This window comes from Monodelphis domestica, chromosome 3, assembly GCF_027887165.1.
Source record: "Monodelphis domestica isolate mMonDom1 chromosome 3, mMonDom1.pri, whole genome shotgun sequence".
Classification (NCBI taxonomy): domain Eukaryota; kingdom Metazoa; phylum Chordata; class Mammalia; order Didelphimorphia; family Didelphidae; genus Monodelphis; species Monodelphis domestica.
Window position 1 is genome coordinate 447,075,582 of NC_077229.1, and position 20,427 is coordinate 447,096,008.

Genomic DNA, 20,427 nt, shown 5'->3' on the forward strand with positions numbered 1-20,427 from the left:
GTTGGGAAAACTGAGAGACAGTGTGGCAGAAGCTAACTATAGATCAATGTCTTACATGATTTACCAAGATAGCATAAAAATGGATACATGACAGGTATAAAGGGAGATATTATTAACAAGTAAGAAGAACCGGGAACATATTGCCTATCAGATTTACAGACAGGAAAAGAATGTATGAAAGAACAAGAGATAAAAAGCATTGTGGAATTTAAAATGGATAATTTTTAATGCATTAAATTGAAAAGGTTTTGTACAAATAAAACTAATGTAACAAAGATTAAAATGAAAGTAATAAGTTGGGGAAATTTTTTTTAGACATTTCCTTGTTTAGAAGTCTAATATCTAAAATATATAAAAAATTCATAAAATATATGAGAGTGAGCCACTCCTCAGGGCAAAATATATGAATGGACAATTTAAAAAAAAATTTACTTATTTGATTAATTTAGAGTATTTTTTCAGGATTACAAAAATCATGTTCTTTCCCTCCCCTTCACCTAATCCCCTCCCATAGCAGACACATAATTCCACTGGGTTTAAAATATGTCATTGGTCAAGACCTATTTCCCTACTATTGACATTTGTACTAGGGTGATCATTTAGAGTATATAATCCCAATCACATCCCCATTGACCCATGTAATCAAGTAGTTGTTTTTCTTCTGTGTTTCTACTCCCACAGATCTTCCTCTGAATGTGGATAGTGTTCTTTCACATAAGTCCTTCAGAATTGTCCTGGATCATTGCATTGCTACACATAGAGAAGTCCATTATGTTCAATTGTACCACAGGTTATGAGTTTCTGTGTACAATGTTCTACTGGTTCTGCTCCTTTCACTCTGTTTCAATTCCTGGAGGTCATTCCAATTCACATGGAATTCCTCTGTTTCATTGTTTTTTTGAGCACAGTAGTATTCCATCACCAACATATACCACAATTTGTTCAGCCATTCCCCAATTGAAGGGCATTCCCTCATTTTTCAGTTTTTCACCACCACAAATAGCGAGGCTATGGATATTCACGTATGTCTTTTTCCTTATTATCTCTTTGGGGTATAGACCCAGCAGGGCTATGGCTGGATCAAAGGGCTTTTAAAGCCCTTTGGGCATAGTTTCAAACTGCCCTCTAGAATATTTGGATCAATTCACAACTCCACCAGCAATGCATTAATGTCCCAATTTTGCCACATCCCCTCCAACATTTATTACTTTCCTTTGATGTCATATTAGCCAATCTGCTAGGTGTGAGGTGGTATCTCAGTTATTTTGATTTGCATTTCTCTGCTTATAAGAGATTTAGAACATTTTTTCATGTGTTTATTGATAGTTTTGATTTCTTTATCTGAAAAATGCCTATTCATGTCCCTTGCCCATTTATCAATTAGGGAATGGCTTGATTTCTTGTAAAACTGATTTAGCTCTTTATAAATTTTAGTAATTAGTCCTTTGTCAGAAGTTTTTGTTATGAAATTTTTTCCCAATTTTTTTGCTTCCCTTCTAATTTTAGTTGCACTGGTTTTGTTTGTACAAGAACTTTTTAATTTAATGTAATAAAAATTATTTACTTTAAATTTTGTGATTTTTTCTAACTCTTGCTTGGTCTTAAAATATTTCCTTTCCTAAGGATCTGACAAGTATACTATTCTATATTCACCCATTCTGATTTTATCTTGGTATAGGGTGTGAGATGTTGATCTAAACCTAATCTCTCCCATACTGTTTTCCAATTATCCTAGCATTTTTTGTCAAACAGTGGATTTTTGTCCCCAAAGCTGGGATCTTTGGGTTTATCATAGACTGTCTTGCTGAGGTCATTTACCCCAAGTATATTCCACTGATCCTCTCTTCTGTCTCTTAGCCAGTACCATATTGTTTTGATGACCACTAGTTTATAGTATAGTTTGAGGACTGGTACTGCGAGGCCACTTTCCTTCACATTTTTTCCCCAATATTTCCCTTGATTTTTTTGTTCTTCCAAATGAATTTTGTTATGGCTTTTTCTAATTCAGTAAAAATGTTTCTTGGTATTTTAATGGGTATGGCACTAAATAAGTAAATTAGTTTGGGTAGGATTGTAATTTTTATTATGTTAACTCATCCTACCCATGAGTAATTGATGTTTTTCCAATTATTTAGATCTAATTTTAGTTGTGTGGATAGTGTTTTGTAGTTGTGTTCAAATGGTTCCTGTGTTTGTCTTGGCAGATAGATTCCTAAGTATTTTATATTATCTAGAGTGATTTTAAATGGAATTTCTCTTTCTAATTCTTGCTGCTGAGATGTGTTGGAAATATATAGAAATGCTGATGATTTATGTGGATTTATTTTGTAACCTGCAACTTTGCTAAGTTGTTGATTATTTCCACTAGCTTGCATTATGATCTGAAAAGGTTGCATTTATTATTTCTGCTTTTTTTAAAAATTTGTTTGCCATGTTTTTATGCTCTAATACATGGTCAATTTTTGGAATATACCATGTGCTGCTGAAAAGAAGGTGTATTCTTTTTTGTCCCTATTTATTTTTCTCCACATATCTATTAACTCTAATTTTTTTAAGATCTCATTCACATCTCTTACCTCTTTCTCATTTATTTTTTGGTTTGATTTATTTAGATTTGATAGGGGAATGTTCTGGTCTCCCACTAGTATAGTTTTACTAACTATTTCCTCCTTTAACTCCATTAGTTTCTCCTTTAGAAATTTGGATGCTATATCATTTGGTGCATATATATTGATTACTGATATTTCCTCATTGTCTATACTGCCTTTTATCAGAATGTAATTACCATCCCTATCTCTTTTAATCAAATCTATTTTTACTTTGGCTTTGTCAAATATCATGATTGCAATTCCTGCCTTCTTGTTCTTAGTTGAGGCCCAATAGATTTTGCTCCAACCTTTGCTCCTTATTCTGTGAGTATCTACCTGCCTCATGTGTGTTTCTTGTAGACAACATATGGTAGGATTTTGGTTTCTAATTCACTCTGCTATTTGCTTGTTTTATGGATGGGTTCATTCCATTTGCATTCAGAGTTATGATAACCACCTCTGTATTCCCCAACATTTTGATATCCTCTCCTACTTCTGCCCTTTCTTCCTTGATATATCTTTTTAAACCACTGGTTTGCTTTTAATAAGTCCCTCTAATCACCACCCTTATCAATCTTTCCTTTCTGCCCCCTCCCTTTTTGTTCCCTTCTAATTTTTTTAGTGCCTATTAAGCCCCCCCCTCTCCTTTTTTGTACTCCCAGCCCCAGTCCCCTCACCCTTAGTTTTTTTCCCTTCTTATTTTCCCTGTAGGGTAAGAGAATTCTATACCCCAAATGGATGTAGATGCTCTTCCCTCTCAGAATTGATTTCACTGGGAGTAAGGTTTAAGTATTTCTTATTAGCACTCTCTTTCTCTTCTTCTTATAATAGTTGAATGGACAATTTTTGATAAAATCAGAGTTATATATAACATTATGAAAAATTGTTCTAAATAATCATTGATTAGAGAAATGCAAATCAAAACAACTATGAGATATCACCTGATACCTATCAGATTAGCTAGAATGATAAAAGGTAAAATTGACAAATGTTAGAGGGGAAAAATAGGGACACTAAAATATTGTTGTTTGAATTATGAAATGACCTGATCTTTTTGTAGAATAATCCGGAATTATACTCTTAAGTATTATAAAACTGTGTATATCTTTTGACCAAGTTATACCACTAAGGTTTATTTTTAAGGTGATCAAGGAAGAAAGTAAAAGAAATATATTCAAAAATATTTCTAGCACCCTTTTTGTGGTGCCAAAGAACTAAAAACCGAAGGGATGTCTATCAGTTGGGGAATGGCTGAACAAGCTGTGGTTTATGATTGTAATGGAATATTATTGTGACATAAGAAATAACAAATAATCACCAAAAATCTGGAAAGACTTACATGAAGTGATGCAAAATGATGTAAATGGAACCAGGAGAACATTGTACACAGTAACAACAATAATGTATAGTGATCAACTGTCAATGCTTTAACTATTTACAACAAGACAAAGATCCAGGACAACTCCAAGGGACTCATCACACACACACACACACACACACACACACACACACACACACAGAGTATTCTAAAACTGTATTTTTTAAACTTTAAGAAAGTATCTTTTAATTCTAGAATTTCAGAATAAGTTAGCATTCCTTCAAAGTCTTATTGAAAATATAAATTTGGATCTCTCATGCTTCAGTTTTTGTCCTCTCTTGCCTTAAAACTTTATTGATTCATTTTAAATGTCTTCCTTAGGCTCTGTTGTGTCTTCCATGTATGTAAGAATAAATGAACACAATTGTAGGTGAGGTTGTATTATCATTTTTTACTAGAGTAGCAACTTTTATTGTTATTTTCAACGATTGCCACCCCAAACAAACAAGCCTTCCCTTCTGTTTTGGAATAAATACTAAGTACTGGTTCCAAGGCAGAAGAGTATAAGAGCTATGCAATTTGAGGTAAATGACTTATCCACTAACACACAACACAGCTATCATGATTTGAGGCCAATTTCAAACTCCTTTTAAATAGTCTCCCCACTTCTCTTATTTCTCTTCTCTGTTTGATCCTTGGGTAAGTATCTTCAGGGACAAGTAAATTGTTCTACCTAGACATAGCCATTTAATAATGCAATCCAGATGTTTGATGAATCTAAGAAAAGGTACAAGAACAAAATGCTATTTGTAGGTACTCTTATAATACAATATCAGAGTTGAAGCAGCTCAGGATGGAGCTGCTAGTGTGGGTATGGAGGCTAGAAAGTCAGGCTTGGGATCAGGAAAGTTTGAATCAAAGTCTTCCTTATGATATATACTGGGTATTGTGATCCTGGATAAGTTTTGTAACTTCTCAATGATCCAGGTAACTCTCTCAGACTATAAGTCACAGGAAAGTTGCCCACATGTATTGGTAGAAAGGGTTTCCTTATTGATAACTTTCTATATTAGTCCAATAACAGGTGTGGATGTCATTTCAGGATAAGTTGTGGGATCAGGATTGGCTTTTGCCAAAGAAAACATTAGCATTTGGTGACTTTTTTCATTCCTCTAGCAGAATGATATGTATTTTAAGACTATGAGCATATCTGTGAAATGATCAACTATCTCCCAGATATCTTACTTTAGGGAAGTCAAATAAATTTGGCCAGAAATCAAGCAAGAGGGGAATAATACCTTTATCAAGTCTGATCCCAATACTCTGCCAAGCCCATGGGATACAAAGATTAAAAACCAATTTCTGTTCTTGAGAAACTCAATCTAATGGGGGAGAAAACATGCAAGGAACAATATACTAATAGGATATAAAGGGATAGATCGAACATAGATTCAGAGAGAAGGTATTAGCAGCAAGAGGAACAAGTAATCTTGCAGAAAGTGGATTTTAACTAGTCTTGATGGAACCCAAGGAGTGTGGAAACTGAGTACTATCACAGAACTAACCTGGATTTCAAAGAAGCTACTTTCATAACAAAGCGGTTTCCTATGGAAATATTTACCACACAAAGCTGTGTCTTTCATTTATTGATTGCTGCCTTAGAATTTCTCAAATTCTAAATGAATATTAAATAAGAATAATATTCTTAAAGCTATACTGTCTAAAATAAAATAGGTCATAATTCTGCTGTGCTTTGCAAACCCAGTTAGATAACACCTGGGATATAATTATACAACTAGAAAATACTTTAGAAAGGCATAGATCAACTGGAATGTATCCAGAGTTGTGCAAGAAGGATGATCAGAGGACTCTATACCACAACTGTATGTGGGCCATTTGAATAAATTGGAGATATCTGATCTGGAGAAGAAAAGGTTTAGGGATGATGTCATAGCTGAGTGCTATCATGTGGGAGAGGAATTAGACTCCTGGGATTGTTTTGTCCTAAGAGATAGAATTTGAAATAACAAGTAGGCAGCTAGATGGTACAATGGATAGTGTACTGAACCTGGAATGAAGGAAAATCAGAATTCAAATCCATCCTTAGACACTAACTAGTTGTGTGACTCTGGGGAAGTTATTTAATTTCTGCTTACCTTAAATTCTTAATTTGTAAAATGGGGATGAAAATAATAGAACTTGTCTTCTAGGGCTAATGTGAGAATAAATTGAGATATTTGTAAAATGCTTTTCAAACCTTAAAGTATCATTTTAGTATTGCTGCTTTTGAGGAGTAGTAGTAATAGTAGTAGTGGTAGTGATTGTGGTAATGGTAATAGTAATAGTGGTGGTGGTGGTGGTAGTAGAAGTGCTGGTGGCTGTAGTAATAACAGAGAGGTGAATTTCAATTTGATATGAGATAAAATTTTTCTTGATAATTCAAATTGTCCAAAGGTGCAACACACTCTTTCAGAATGCAATGAATTGCTTGCCACTGGAGGGCTTCAAGCAGAGAATGCATGGCAATGTGTCAGGACTTCTTGTCAAGGGAATTAAAAACATATATATTTTAATTTTTACCAATGAATGTAAAAACAATTTTTAACATTCTTTGAAAAAAGTTTTGAGTTCCAAATTCTCTCTTCCTTTCCACTCTCCCTCCTTATTTCCTATTCCCTGCCTCCAGACAGTAAGCAATCTGATATAGATTTTACATGTGCAATCATGTAAAACATTGTTTCCATATTAGTCATTATGTGGAAGAGATTTCAAGCAAAGCAAAAAAAAATAAAGTAAAATAAAGTATTTTTCAATACACATTCAGACTACATAAGTTCTTTCTCAGAGGGCAGATGGTATTTTTAATCCTTAGTTTCTACATTTGTCTTGGATCATTGCATTGCTAAGAATAACCAGGTCATTAACAGCTGTTCATTAAAAAAATTGCTATCACTGTGTAGAATGTTCTTCTGATTCTGCTCACTTCACTTTTTATCAGTACATGCATTTCCAGAGTTCTCTGAAATCATTCTTCTCATCATTTCTTATAGCACAATAGAATTTCATCTCAATCAAGAAAATTAGGGGAATATGGGAGGGAATTCTTTTGCAGTGTTGTTGGGGTACATAAATGACCTCAGAAGGCATCTTCTGATTCTGAAATTCTGTGATTCCATTAAATATATTCCTTTAAAGGAGATACTTAATCTATTTGGTTAAATACTAAAACTTGGTAAGTTAGCTAGGAATGGATCTTAAGAGAAAGTTGAAGTAGGTCAAACTATCAATTATGCTTTTATGCTTACTGCTCCTGGCACCTAGGACCCCCATATTCTCCTGCATCATTCCATAAAATTGAGCTCCAAACCACTTTTTTCTTCTCAGAGCAGCAACCCCATTCTCATAATTGTATCTCTCATCCTTTCAATTGACTCAAACTCCTTTTTCCATAGTGTAAGTATCTTATATTATAAATTCAAATGGAGATGTGAACTCTTATTATTGACCTATTGTGATTCCTAAGCAATGTTTTTATTTTAAAAGAGGAAAGTGACCATCCAAAGGAACACATTTCTAATGATGACACTTCAGTGGAGATATTTTTGAGGGAATAGAGCAAGGCTCTTCTTATGAGCTCAATCCTATTGCTTTTCTTTTTTTTCCCCCTTGGCAATGCCAAAGTTATTGGCAGCACAGCTGATGCCTAGTGTAGTTCAGGGGTCAGTAGTCTGGATTTCCAATCAAAGGATCATTGGGTTATACATTTAAAATCTGAAGAGATCTTAGAGATCATTTAGCACAACCCCTCCCCTCATGTTATAGATGAAGAAATTGAGGACCAGAAATGAATTGATTCTGAATCTGGGTTGCCACATTTAAATGGTATGATCTTGGGCAAATCATTTCTTATTTTTTCTGATCCTCATTTTCTTTTCCTATGAAATGAAGGGGTGGGAATAGATGACCTCTTAAGTTTTGGTCTCATTCTTATTCTGTGATCTAGAGAAGAGACAGTCTATAAAGCTAATATAACTTTTCTAGTATAATTAAGTGATTGACAGTTTTAGCCTATTGAAGTAATGGTTCACTCAGGTTCACCCTCATCTGCCCTCTATCCCCTGCTCCCTCAAAGTTCCAAATTGCTAACTCCTTGATCTTTGCCTGGGGCTTCAGAACTCTGCCTTTGAATTTGTCTTCTGGGCTAAGATGCCCATGCTAACTGATATTCTCAGGCTATTCCCATCTATTTATATTTTCTACTACGATACTGAGTTAAATGGCCTTACTTTTTCTTCCCTCTTCACACCTATCCAACAATCATCCCACAAAGCTGAAGCTCTCTGGGGGCTCTAGACCACTGTTCTGGGTCAGGTCAAGTCAAGACAAGAGAGAGGAGCAGGCTGTAGTTCAAAGTAGCCCTAGAATGTTAGGGCTGGAAGGGAGCTTACAAACTGTCTAGTCCAAACAACTTTATCTTACAGATGAAGAAACTGATCCAGGGAAGCAAGGTCATTTTCTCAAGGTCTCAAAGAGAGTTATGAGTAGAGATAGGAATAGAATCCAGTTATCTTCCAGAAGTCCCCAACTTAGACTATTTGGCAAAAAATGTTTGTTTACTAGCAAGAGAAAGGAGTTCCAACAGGCAAAGGGCAAAAGACAGCCACTAATTTTTATTGATACAATCTTAAAAGCACTGCTCCTGACTGAGTCAGATGAATAAGACTGATTCATAGAAGTATATAACAATGGGCCCAGTTCCTAAAGCTAAGATGACATCTTTATCCAAGGAAAACTTTGTCGTAGAGTCCTAGACTCAAATCTTTGGTGAAAAGCATGGCTAGGCAAGAGTGCATGACTGAGGGCACCCAGCACCATTCCTAGAGCAGCTCAGAGGGAGGTTTCATCTACATATTCTTAAGATCCAAGGTAGGATAGATTTAAATATTGAAATAACTTTTTTAATGTCTAAAACCAAATGTAACAGTCAGAAGTCAGATTTTTACGGCCAACATTAATCTTAGAAAAAAGGTCATAGAGTTTTTCTTGAAGATGATTTATGCTGGCCCAAATGATGCCAAGGGGCAGTAGGGCAGGCAATCCAACGTTACCCTCCAGGCCCATAATACCTTATATGTAAACAAATGGACTGAGAGACTTTAAAATATGCCATGGGAACTGTAAATGTCAAATTAAGCAATACACAAACTCCATAAAACCATTCAACAAACCCAGAGCAAAAAGAATTCCATCAGATCTTTTCTGTTTTATAAAAAGATGTTTGTGAGATTTTTCATAAGGTTGCTGCAGACTTTTTCTCACAGTGGCCTTCATGTGAACTAACAAAAATTGCTGTGGTGGAGTTTCAATTTTTTTAAAAGGTAAAATTGAATCAGTGAAGAATTTCAGATGAGTTTGCATAAGTTAAATGGAATTTACAGCGGAAAAACCTCTGGATTTGAAGTTGGTGTACCTGGATACATTCTCAGTTTTACCTGAATATATATTTCAGCTTCAACATTTATTACCTATGTGACCTTAGGTACTACATATGCGGTCTTATACTCTCTAAACCTCAGTTTCCTAATCTGTAACATGGCAAGAGTTGTACAAGATGATCTTTAAAGTCACTTCTGAGTATCCTTTATGTTATGGTTCTCAGATTCAAGATTCCTGTTCAACATACAGAAGTATGAGGAAAATAAACTTAAGGAGAGTCAAGTCTAAGATAAAGTTTAAATAGAAGAAGGTTTAACTAGTTTAAAATTGGAAGAAAATCATTGGAAGAAATCTCCAAATGAGTCAAAGGCCAGTTCAGCTCAGAATCAGAACAGAATGACTTTCTATTGTGATGAGCCAGTAATATTCCTAGAGTTCTTTCACATAAACCACAGAAGAGAGATTAGAAGTGTGAATTTCTCCAGAAAAAGACTATGGACCACGTATGAAGGCTGTTAGAAGAAAAAAAAAACTTTACAGGATTAACTATAGTAATAATAAAACTAATAAATAATAATGAACATTTGCATGGCATTTACTATATAATCAATACTTTTCTAAGCATTCACAATTATTATTTCATTTGATCTTCACAACATCCTTGGGAGGTAGGTTCTATTATTTCCCCCTTTTTACAGATGAGGAAATTTGGGTAAAACAAAGATTAGTTTACCTAGAATCACACAGTTAGTAAGTGTCTGGTTGAATTTGGAGTCTTACTGACTCCAGGCCTGATATTTGATCCATTATATCACCTAGTGACAGGATAATTGCCCTCTATTGGGATATTTATTAGTGGTAAAATATTTTGTTATGTATATTTAACCATATTATTTTTGTTAAAGTTTTATTGTTTTATTTTGTTTTTATATCCTCTATTTCCCATTTATTATACCCTTCCTCTGAGCTTTGCTAAAGAGTTATCTCATAAAACAAAAAATAAAGATAAATTTTTAAAATTCAGCAAAACTAGCCAAAATAATAAAAAAATGTAAAATTTGGTGCTGTGTTTGCTGCCTATAATCTTCCTCCACTGGAAAAAAAAGCAGGTGGAGGGGCCTTCTCATACATATTCTTTGAGATCAAGTTTAGACATTATAATTTTTCAGCTTTTCACTGTTATTTTATTACTATTGTTCTACTTACATTGCTAGAGTCACAGAGTGTATTTTTTTTCTGGTTCTATTGCATTTTGCATCCGTTACGTCTTCCCATGATTCTTTGTATCCATCACTTCACACACAGTGTTATCCATTGTATTCATGGAATACAGCTTATTTAGCCATTCCTCAATCATTGAACATTTACTTTTTTCTTCCAATTTTTGTTCTTAAAAACAAAAACAAGCTGCTATAGGTATTTTGATCCACGTGAGGCCTTTGTTTTTGTCACTATTCTTGGAGGATACGCATAGAAGTGGGATCTGTGGGATAAAGGTTTTGGATATCTGAGGCAGCTGGGTGGAGCCACTAAGGAATGGGGGCTGGATTTGAAGTCAGGAACTCTTCCTCAGATATGTCAGGGGGTCCTAAGGGGTCCTGACAAACAGTCCCGAAGGGGTGAGGAGAATGAGATGTGGTGAAAAGGATGACACATGTCAGGAGGGCCTATGAAGCTGGTAGCAGTCAGAGGCGAGGTTTATTGATCATAGCTAGTATTTTATTGAGAAAGTGACCTAGGCTAAGGGATTAGGTAAATTTTTTGCAAAGACAATGAATGTAGATAATTTATCATTCCTTTACAATAGACTTAGTTTACCTCATCGAATCCAGACAGAGTTTTCTATAGGATAATAAATCACAGATAAATATGTAACCATCTAGCCCAGATTCTCAGGGAAATATTTGCTTCAATGGATTTGTCAAGAACAGTCACTTGTTACCAAGTACAGCAAGGGAGGGGGTCGGAAAGGAGGAGTTTTGGGGGCCTCATTTGAGGAGTGCTATATGGCTGATTCTGGCCAGACCATGGCTTTGATTTTACTGGGGTCCATTCTCACTACTGGGGGCTACAAGATACTAGCTCTATAACCTTGGGCAACTCACAATGGCTGAGCCTCAGTTTCCTTATCTCTTCAATGGAGTTAATAAAAGTACCTATATCACATAGTTATTGTAGAGATTAAATGATTTAACAGATGTACAGTACTTTGTATATGTTATAGTGCTAAATACATACACTGCTGGGGAAAGTGAGAGAGGATGAACTTTTCTGGGCACTTTTAGCCATGCTGTACTACTAACTTGTCCATCCATCCTGAGCCTAGGTCACTGGCTCTTAACCTCTCCCACTACCACTGTGGTTCTAGTGCTCCAGACCCAGATCAGAGGCAGCAAGAGTCAGCTGTCTTGCCAGCTGTCTAGTCAGTCTGCAGCCTCTGCCCAGTGTTTCATCCAGAGAAGCCAATCTTTCAGTAAGCCCGGAGGGGGCCAAATATTCCAACCAGAGACCAGAGAAGACAGGAATGAGACATCTAGCCAACTCACAGAAAAGAGATGCCCCAAGGTCTGCTCATTGACAAATAGCCTGTTCCAAGCACCAAAGTAAGCTGGTGAAAGACCAACCCATTATCCAAGACAGGGAGCCTGTGCTGACCTTCCATAGAATCAAGTGGTTCAAGGGCCAGTTTGTCCAAGTGATGAGTGGAACCAAGAAAATAAATACCTGTACTTTACCAGAAAGGGAAGGAGAACAACACAATCCTGAAGGGTACTGTAGCCAACCCCAACACACTTTCCTTTGTGACATAGAATTATCTCTCTTTGTTACTTATAATGTAATCAATCAGCAACCTTTAGTTTAATCAATCAAAAACTGAAAACGGTGGAAGATTTCACAAGTGAAAAACTCTCACCTCTAAAGGGTTCTGCCCAGTCTTGGGTAGGGCTATACAGTTTGGAAGCTGTGATTGGTGCCTTTGAAGAGGGGAAGAGACAGTGTGGAAAAAGGACTATAAAAAGTCTATGGCTTCCTGGATTCGAGACTTCTTCACTCTTTGGATCTTCTGGCTTGGAGTCATTCCTGCCTTGGCTGCTTGAAGAGACGCTTCCCTTGGAACCTGCAGTAGTAAGTAGAGTGATCTTTTTCCTTGGTTCTTCTGTGAGAAGACTCTCTCTGCTCATTGGTGCTTTGGTGGGACACTCCTTTCAGAATGAGTTCTGGTGAGATTCTTGGCAGTCTTAGCCTTGTGTGCACTGAAGGTTCTTGGCAGATTCTTCAGTGTCTCCTGGCTCTTTAGATTTTGGCTTTGTGAAGACTGGATTTAGGTATCTCTTGATTGTAACAAGGAAGGTACTTAGCTCTTCCTTTATTGGGAAGATTGAATTGTAACCCCCAGTCTATTTTTAGATTTTAATCCCCAAAAGTGTTAACTCAGTATTTAAAGTAGATCTACTCATTTTAACTACAAAAAGGTGAGAACTAACTACTAAAAGTGTGATCTAACAAAAAAAGGTGTGAACATCCATTTCATACATTGAATGGGAGATCTGTGACCCACATGTGAAATAGTGGGCAGTCCTGGAGAGGAGCATCTGTTGTGATTGGTAGATGTGAAATTTAGGGGAGGTGACACAAGAGAAAAAAGATCTTTAAATAGAGGACCACAGAGGCCAGAGATAGATTCAAAGAACTCTGACTCAAACTGGAGGAGCAGTCTCTGAGCTTGGAGTGAAGAAGAGTCACTCGGAGGAGAGACTGGAACAATATCCCTACCGAGGATCAGATCCCTCAAACCCCGAAGGAGTTTTGGACCCATATAAATGGACCCATGATAAAGAGAACCCAGCTCCCCTTCCCCTTCAGGCCTCTTGCACCTACTTTATTATTTCCTTAGGCTATCTATCTATCTATCTATCTATCTATCTATCTATCTATCTATCTATCTATCTATCAGTTTCCCAAACTTACATATATATTTGATAGTTTGGGAAACTTAATTTGGGACCAGGCTAGAGAAACCCAGGCCTGTTATAAAGCTACCTGGGCCAAGGACTGTGATAGGAAATAATTAGGGATACTGAGTCCCTCTTTTGATCTCCCAACCTGCCTTTCATTACATCATTAAACATCTAAATTGCAGTCAGATTCTGTCAAGTGATTTGGTTTGAAATTTGGGAAGGTATCTGAATTCAGCTTCAACTCCAAATTCAGGACCTTCCCCTGCTGAGGCAAAGTCACCGATGAGACTTGTCTCCAGATCCTCTCCATGCTGGGCAATATGGGGTTGCCCCTGGGTCTGTTTTATAGAGGAGATCTTCCTTCAACTCGCCATCATCCTTTCTCATCAGGGAATCCCTAATTACCTGTGCAGCAACTATCAAAAGCCTTAACTCAGGTGAGGTGAAAAGAGAGTAGGTGCCAATCCATCCAGGTTCCTATTCTCATTCAGTTCCTTCTCTATAAACTCCTTGTAGACTCCACCAAAGTACCATCAAATATAGTGGAAAGTACCTTTATTATAGTCCTGAAAGTTACTATTAATACAGTAGCTAGGCAGTACTTTTTGTCTCTTTATTAAATTTCCCACTTTTACTCTTTCCTACCTTGATGTAAATAAAAGCTGTTGAAAGTCATTTTGACCTAAGCTATAATACTTTTAAATTGGTGACCACAATATTACTTTATAACTCACATATTTAGCATAAAACCTAAATTTAAAAAAAAAATTAAAAAAAACCTTTTATATCTTGGAGTTCTCACCAAGTAGCCTGATGGCTAGGCCCAGAAATAGCTCTAGCATCAGATGCTGCCTAGAAACTACCATGCCCTCAATGGAAACAGCAGCAGCAAGGAGCCCAGCACTAGTATCCTGAGCCTATAGTCCTCTGCCACCAAGGAGAACATTGAAGGGGGGATCATCTCTATTGTTGTAATTGGTATCTGCAATACATATGGGTATTCTGCTGCCCACATGCAAGAAAGAAATGCTGCCCTGCAAATGGTTGCCAAAAGGTAGCAGAAGGAGGATTGCCCTGTCAGCTCCACTGTGAACACTAACAAAGGCTAATATTTTTTTAAGCTTTAATTTTGTTTATTCTAAGACATTTTATTTTCCCAATTTTTAACATAATATTCCTGAAATTATAAAATCCAAATTGATTCCCTCCCTTTCTTCCCTCTCCCATCTCAGAGATGATGAGCAATTTGATCTTGCTATTATGCAAAACATATTTCTGTATTGGTCATTGTTGTAAGAGAATACTCATATAAAACCAAAACCCCTAAATAAAACTGTAAATAAAATAATGTGAAAGTATGCTTGAATCAGCAATTGACTCCAACAGTTCTTTCTTTGGAGGTGGATGTCAATCCTTGTCACAAGTTCTTCAGAATTGTTCTGGACTGTTGTATTGCTGTATTGCTGAGAATACTTAAGCCTTTCACAGTTGATCAGTATCCAGTATTTCTGTTACTGTGTACAATATTCCACTAGAACTGTAATGATTTTTATAGAAAACTTTTCTTAAACCTGGGGTTTAGAAGGCGAACCAGCTTCTAAGTTGAAGTAATTTACTCTAAGATCTAAGGACATCTCTCTGATCTGAGTGATTCTTTCCCCACTAGATGATAAAAATCCTCTCTGAAGTCAGAGAGAACTGATGGCATGGCAAATTTCAAATGCATATTTGAAATCAATGTAAATATTTGCACGTTTGTCTCTTTCAAGCTCACATGCATGCTTTAAAGCAATTAATTCTGCTCTCTGAGCACTTAGGTTCCTAGGTAGCAAAGCAAACCATAGGGTCTCAAATTCACTTACTATTGCAGCACCTGTAAATCTTATTCTATTCCGTATATATTATGATCCATCTGTGAATAGGATCAGGTCAGGTTTGTCAAGAGGTGTGTCTGACAGATTTTCTCAAGGCCTTTCTATTCATTGCACTACAGTTTCACAATAATACAATCATTCCCCCTGTGTTGGTAAATTGGGTAATTCTGTAGCTGGATTTAAGGTGTTGCATCTCTTTAATGTTATATGTTCATTCCCCAAAAGCACTATGTCATATTTAGCCAGGCATTGATTTGAAAATGCCTGTATTCTGAACTTTTGGAGAAGTGCCTCAACTTCATGTGAACAATAGATTGTCAGTAGGCAGTCTTAACACTAAATCTGCAGATTTGGTGACAAGCAATGTAGTTGCTGCCACCCCTCTTAATCATGGAGCTATTCCTGAGACTATGGGATCTAGTTGACTGGAATAATATGTAATAGGACGTTGTTTTGGTCCTAAGCTCTGTGTCAAAATTCCTGAAGCTATTCTCTTTCACTCGTGGACATAGAGCGAGAATGGTTTTGAATAATTAGGTATACCAAGAGCAGAAGCCAATAATATTGCCTCTTTTAACTTTGCAATTGCTTGCAAAAGTTCTGGTTTTAGCTTCAGTAGATCTTTCTCAGTGTCTTTTGTTAAAGAAGTAAGTGGTTTCATAAGTTCACCATAATTAGGTATCCATTGTCTGCAAAAACCTGTGGTTCCTAAGATAGCTCTGAGTTGCCTTTTGGTCTTAGGGGCACTCAGCTTTTGTATGTCTGTTACTTTCTTTTGGGAAATGCTTCTGGACCCCTCAGACAGCACAAACCATACATATTCTATGTGAGGAAGACACCATTGAAGTTTTTGATAGTTTGTATCCCCTCTTGTAGAGCTCACACAGAAGACGTTTACTATCATGTAGGCATACTTTTGCAGATGGTGATGTTAGAAGTAGATCAGCTACAAAGTGAATAAGTTTATTGTCCTTAAACTGAATATTTTTCAAATCTTTGTTTAAGATTTGAGAAAACAATGAAAGACTTTCACAGAATCCCTCTGGCAAACAAGACCATGAATATTGATTTCCCTGCCATGTGAATGCAAATATCTTTTGTGAGTATTTGTGTATAGGTATTGAGAAAAAACCAGAATATAAATCAACCACAGTAAAATATTTTGCATGACTTGGGACAGATGAAATGATGATAGTAGGACTTGGTACAACTGGGCACTATTTTATTACATGATCATTAACAGCTCTTTAATCTTGAATGAATCTTTAGACTATTCATCCTTAACCATCTAGCTTGGGTTTTTTAACTGGCAAAATTGGGGTGTTGTATTCAGAGATGCATGGTATTATTATGTCTTGCTGCAATAACGAATTAATTATGGGGGCATTGTGGAATGCATAGTGGTAGACCTCCTTTAGTCAGCACTTTAACAGGGGTTGCATCTGCAGAATCTGTAGCCCATAAGCCTTTTGGAATGTCATCTGTTATCTGATAGATGTTATTCCCTTCCCCCTCTGATTCTATTGTATCCAAGAATAATACAGGGAAAAGGTTTAGGGATTCTTCTGGGAGTTTTAAAGAAATATCTCATGTTGGTATACATACTATTGTTGCTCTCAATTTACAAATCTACAATTCTACAAAGAAGTTCCCTACTCAGTAGATTTATTGGGGAATTTAGCATTAAAAGAAAAGTGTTCTACATTTAGAGGTCTAAGTGAAACCATTCTTGGCTCTAGCTTTTTGACTTTTTGAGGTCTTCCTGTCACACCCAGAACTTCTATTGAATCTATTGCTTTGCACTCTTCACGAGATTTTAGCAACAGAGATTTGGCAGCACCTATGTCTAAGAGACAATCCTCTACTTAACACTTTGTTAGCCATCAAGTAAATGAATTCACAAGTCACTTACTTAGAGAGCTCCACCTTTTTAACTCAATCAGTTAGAAACTTGTGAATCCTTTGATAAGAGTTTATACCCTCAAAGGACGAGAGGTGGATCCCAGACACTGTTCCCTGTGCAATGCTAGGCAATTTGGAAGCTGTGATTGGCCCCTGTGAAGAGGGGAAGGGACATGAAGTGACATTGAATAAAGGACTATAAAAAGTTTAGAATTTCTTGTCCTTGTGACTTCTCTTTTGGACCTCTTCTTTTGAGGACTGATCCTTGGGGCTTCTCCTTGGACTTCTCCTCGGGACTTCTGCCTTGGAGAGATTCCTGCCTTAGTGGCTCTGTGAGGAGACCCTCTCTGCTTGTTGGCTCTTTGGTGGGATACTCCCTTCAGCATGAGTTCTGAGGAGAGACTCTTTTCCTTAGATCCTGCATCTGCTTGCTGATGAATGACTCAGACTTCCAAGTAGATATTTGAACTTTGTTGGGGAGCAAGCTGAATTTCATTGGATCAACATTTAGGGTAGGCTAGGCAACTCCTTATCTCTTTCCCTCCCACATTTAGTACTCAACTGTTTTTCTTCCTCATTATAAATAAAAGCTGCTAACAGGGTTTTTTTTTTTTTCTGGCTTAAGGATAATATTTTTAATCCGGGAACCACAACATTGAATTTATAATTCTCTTATTTAGTCAAAACCCCAATTTAACCCTTATAATACCTTTGGTCTTTTTTTTTAAGTCCACACTGCAACCTTCTAAATACTGGTGTGTGCATTTCACAGTGAAAGCAGTGGCATTGCAGTGCTGAGATGAGCATGCTAGCATTTGTTGAATTGGCTGCCTCTATCACAGCATTTTACTGTCCCTCAGGATCCATCTCATTGCTGCCAGGAGGAGGAGGAATATGTAGAATATCCAGCTTATTGACTTAAGGTGTCAGGTGCATGACCACCAGCTGATCCTGGGGAATGTCTGCTGCAGCTGCAGCTAGGTTTGTGATGGACTTACTTTTCACACACTGACAGTCCACTTGCTGACTTTTTCCTTCCTCATTTTCCCAGGACATATGAATAAATGGATTAGTTGTGGATTACTTAGTTGTGGATTACTTCTGGGCACCCACCAGGTTTTTCTTGCCTTTTTATTTGTAAGTGGGATACCCTTCTATACCCAATTGAATTTTCTTAAGACCTCGCTCCTTCAAAACAGATTTGACCACATCTCTATTTTCAATGTACTTGAAAAATCTATACAACTTTGTGCTATAAACAATCTGTGAATATTCTTTTTCTACCTGTGTTGGGTATTCTTCATCCCAATCAACCACAACATCATCTGTGAGTACTACAATATGACACTCTTTTACCACTCTGGGCACCCACCATAAGAGGGAGGATCATTTCCTCTAAATAAAACTCAAATTGTCTAGGAGCACCATCATTTGATAACTCATGCATGAGGGCACTGAGATCTCTACATTTTATAATACTATATTCAAAAGACATACAAAGATAGTCAAACACTTCTCTTAGCTCAGGAATAGAGATGCCATCAGGACAATGAATTATTCCAGTCTTGTAGTAATCCAAGATAGCTTGAAATACAGTAGAACCAATTCCCTCTGTTACTTCATACTCTCCTTTCTCATTAGGATGTGTGAAGTTATGTTCTCTGCCAGATCCAAACATCCTGTCCAACATTGTATTTGGCTGGGCAATAAAAATAGATGGATCTACAACAAATCTAGGGTTATCCATGATTACTGTTACACTTTCAGATGTTCTTATACTCCAGGCTCCCTCTTTTGCATTCTCATAGACAAATATCATTTCCACAGATGTCTTACAACCACCATCTGAACTTGACTGACTACTGTTTCTGCTGTTGTTCCCAACACTGCTCCTGGAACCATCGAGGGAAGCTTTTTGAGGACAAGAACTACTTGGGCAGGAAGAACTACTATCTTTTTCTCATTCTTCAATGTATAAAGCTTATGAGATCTATTATGCAATTTCTGATCCCAATTCTCTGGATTACTGGAGTTACTGTCATAAGGATGAAGGTGTCCTGCCATCCCACTTCAAGCTTCCTCACACTACATCTCTGAAAGCACACATATAGCACAATCTGCAGGTGGCCCTGACATGTTCACCCAAGCTAGGGGATGGAGGGATGCTGGTGGGAGTGGGAGTAGTGACTCCTAACTTGAAACTGGGGCAATGGCCCCTCTCCAGCCCACGCTGCCACTGCTGTAGCAGGAGCTGCCAGGGACAGCCCCGGAGATTGTAGGATGGCTCTGCTTCCAGTATTATAGATTTCCATCTCCGTCTGACACTTCGGAGAACCAGAGAATGAATCTCTATTGAGGGAGGGATGGCAGGCACCATGGTAGGCCCATAGGGAAGACATGTTTTGAGATTGAGGCATCTTTTGGAACTTCACAAATCTCACTGCTGTGATAGCCTACCCTAGACTCTGCTTATTACTTCAGACCCTATTTAATACTGGCATGATTACATTAGACATTGTACTATACCTGACACATAATAAGCACTTAATAGGTGATTTTTGATTCATTCCATGATGATCATCAAATGCTATTATTCTGATTTTTCTTTGAAAATCTTTACCCTGATGTTAAGACAAAAAATCCTATCCACCTCTAGAGAAAGAACTGATGAAGGCTGAATGCAGATAGAAGCATACTTTTAAAAAACTCTTTTTGTTTTAAAAATGTTTTGGTCTGTTTTTCTTTTATAACATGACTAAGGTGGAAACATGTTTTGCAGGATTGCACATGTATTATCTATAGTAAATTGTTTGCCTTTTCAATGAGGGAGGAAGGGAAGAATTTCTACAGTGGAAATTTTGAAAACAGTCAAAAATTCTTTTTACATGTAATTAGGAAAAATAAAATAAATGTAAGTACTAGATATTATTTTAGTCACTTCTTTAAATAATTTCAAATTACTTTTCAGAATGATTGGACCAATTTACTGCTAATATTAATATGTTCCTCTTTCCACCACTTTTTTAATATCCTATTTTCCTATCTTATTTCACCTTTCTTTTGGCCACATGATGAACTTTGTCATTAGTCTGTGATTGGTTGTTTCCATATGCAAAAAATTGATTGTATCAAAGGTGGGTCTCCAGATGTGCTGTGAACTGAAACATCTTGAACACGAAATTTTTCCACTGTGGAAATTGCTACCAACTTGTGAAAGTACATAAAGAGAATCTTCTTATGGGGCACAATGTATCAGAGGGTTGTGCAATATTTTGAGGAGGAAAGAAGATATCAGGGATACTGTTAAAAGTGAAAGACAAGTACATTAAAATCATTTCAATCCAATGAAT

General features: G+C 36.8%; 1 pseudogene; it reads right to left on the reverse strand.

Annotated features, from left to right (window-relative positions):
- Positions 1-17,065: 17,065 nt before the first annotated feature.
- On the reverse strand, positions 17,066-19,140 carry LOC100618116 (BTB/POZ domain-containing protein 10-like; annotated as a pseudogene).
- Positions 19,141-20,427: the final 1,287 nt, after the last annotated feature.